This window comes from Pongo abelii, chromosome Y, assembly GCF_028885655.2.
Source record: "Pongo abelii isolate AG06213 chromosome Y, NHGRI_mPonAbe1-v2.0_pri, whole genome shotgun sequence".
In the NCBI taxonomy this organism is placed as follows: domain Eukaryota; kingdom Metazoa; phylum Chordata; class Mammalia; order Primates; family Hominidae; genus Pongo; species Pongo abelii.
Window position 1 is genome coordinate 43,347,199 of NC_072009.2, and position 2,800 is coordinate 43,349,998.

Consider the following 2,800-nt stretch of genomic DNA (forward strand, 5'->3'; position numbering starts at 1 on the left):
CATCTTCTGTTGGAGAGGTCTTATGCCCATCTAAAGCATCATGGTCAACTGGCTCCAAATTCTAAATATTTAAATATCAACAATTTGATTATAAAAGTAACTTTATACCTTATATTTTATTTTCTTCGTTAGAATAAACTTTTAAAAAATGCAAGAAAGCTGACAGCTATAACATCTTTACAATTCCTGCAAATGATTTATAATTTAGGGAAAAATTCTGAATTATATTAGCTACATAATTTTTAGGCCATTTCACACAAGTTGCTTCCAAAAGGAAACTGCTTTTTGAGAACAAACAAACCAATGCTAATAATTTCACAAAATAAATATTTTTAAGGGCAATATTAATACATACACATTGGCTTATGCATTTAAAAATTACTTCTCTTTTTCCCAGATATATCTGCTGCCCTTTGGGGGCTTCCCTCAGCCACCTCATCTAGACAAAGTTCTCAAGCATTTGCAAGTGTCATCCTAGCACTATTTGATTTTTCTAATAAATAACAATTTGATGTTTTATTGTTTTGTACTGGCGGACAACAATTTTTGTAGGCATATTTAATTCTTTCCAGTTTATGGTTTTCTTTCAATTTTCTATATACACGAAATGACTCAATTTTCTTTCTTTTTTTCCCACGTGAAAGCACAAACACAGTCCTTCACTTCCACAAATTATGCAGTTGAGTTTCCCACATTTGGGGAAATCTCATGGGTCAACACATCTAGAGTGCAATAGATCTGCCTTTCCTTGGGAAAGCCACCTTCGTGATCATGGTGTCTCCCCTGGCAGGGAAGTATCCATTTTCTTTTTAAGAATTCCATTAGCCTTTGAAAGAAAATACAAATATAAATGTAATAGAATTCAGAATAATTTTCAGTATCAGCTTAAAATGTTAATTTCAATCATCCATGATTATTCTTTTCTAAAAGAGTTCTTAATTCTGACACAGGCTTCTACAAAATTGTAAGAAAAAACAGTATGATAAACAACGAAATGACTGCTAAATAAAACTACCATACATTTTATGCACTGATATACTCATTTTTGATACTGACTCTTAGAGTGTTCTATTGTATCTAACAGCCATTCTCGGTCTTCCGGAATTTTATCATGTGCACTATGAGCTTTAAAAATAATCAGATGAAAATAATTTACAATATGTAGTAGCTAATATTTTACTGCCTAATGTGTGTCATTCAGAACAAGTTTTTGAGGTAATCTAATTAATATCAGTTAGTTTCCTAAGCAGGTAGCATTAGTAAATCCATTTAACAAATAAAAAATCAATTACAGTTAGAACAAATACTTCACCAATTATTACAGATTTAGCCAGTTGAGGAGCTAGTTAGCAATCTGACCCAATCATCTGATCTTTTGGTGTATTATCAATTTAAAATATTATGGTTAAGTATACTATCCATGCATTACTACAAGTGAATTAAAAACTGTAATGCTATAATACTTTTCATAGTTCTATTTTTTATTCTATACTTAGGATTATGCTCCCTGGCCCAGGCTGGACTACAGGGACAAGATGATAGCTGATAGCTCAATGAGGCCTCATGCCCCAGGGTTCATGGAACACTCCTGCCTCAGCCGTCCAGCTACTTGGGATTAGAAAAATGCACCACCATGTCCCACTCACCTCATTATTTTTACTAAATATGAGTAGCATTTTATGACTACCTTTTTAAAGAAAAAACAAAACTTACTTGGTTTTTACTCATTTTTCAGAGACAACATTTTAGAATGTAAAGCAAGAATCTCATGATAATTAAACAGTGATATTAATTGGCAGTACAAAATTGATTTCAATTCTGACAGTAAAGAACACACATGATGAGTAAAACAATTTTCAACGACAAAAATAAAAATTGCCTGATTTACTAATGATCAGTCATTTTCTTTCACAGCTGGCTAAATTGCAATATATTTACACTGCCAACTGTTTTATGTTCTTAGGAATCAATATTAAAAATCACAAAAAGAAGACCTCTGTCTGTTTTGTCATCACCATGACAGATAAATAAAATAGTTTTTTTCTCTCTACCATGTATCTTACTTAATAAAATGATATTATATTCCAAGTCAGAGGCCAGATTTTTTTTCTTTTTGCCATAGGAACATTTATAATATATATTTCTTTTGAAAAAGGTAATTTTTATAATCTAATTTCAGGTAAAGAATAACATGGATAGGCTTCTTCTAACACTTAAACAATACACATTTCATTATCTTATTCTCTTAAAAATTATAATAAAGTGAAAATCATGTCATTTGCCACATTATTAATAGTATCAAAAGTTTTCATGTGAAATTTCGATTAATATTATCTTTGCCTATATTGTTATCTGCTGCCTTGAACAGTGTTGGTACTCAGCAGATGCTGATATATATCTGTTGAATACTGCCTATTGAATAGACTAAATGTTCATTAGACAAAATATTTCAAGCTTATCTTAATAAAGAGAATAATAAATTTATACATGAAACCCACATTAATCCACATCAACTATTTTCCACATTATGTCAACATGTATACCTTTAATGTAAACACCTCCTTGGATGAGATGAGGCTAAGATGTGATCTAGCCTTACTTTAGGGCAAATACAAGAAGTTACATAATAAACAATATATGACTACAAACAATTTTTAAAATGGTATAAATTAAATTCTATTGATAGGGAACTCAGTGTCATTCGTACAACATTAATTATCTCCTTGAAATCTATGATGGTGGACCAAAGAACAATTAGAAAATTTTAATTGCTAAAATCTAATATTTCTGTTGTTTAAAA

The 2,800-nt window shown here is 30.5% G+C and overlaps 1 non-coding gene across 1 annotated transcript; it reads right to left on the reverse strand.

The window, feature by feature from the left end:
- Positions 1 to 638: 638 nt before the first annotated feature.
- Positions 639 to 798, reverse strand: LOC129053561 (U1 spliceosomal RNA). Its single transcript, XR_008518349.1, has one exon. It is a non-coding gene; the product is annotated as a U1 spliceosomal RNA (small nuclear RNA).
- Positions 799 to 2,800: the final 2,002 nt, after the last annotated feature.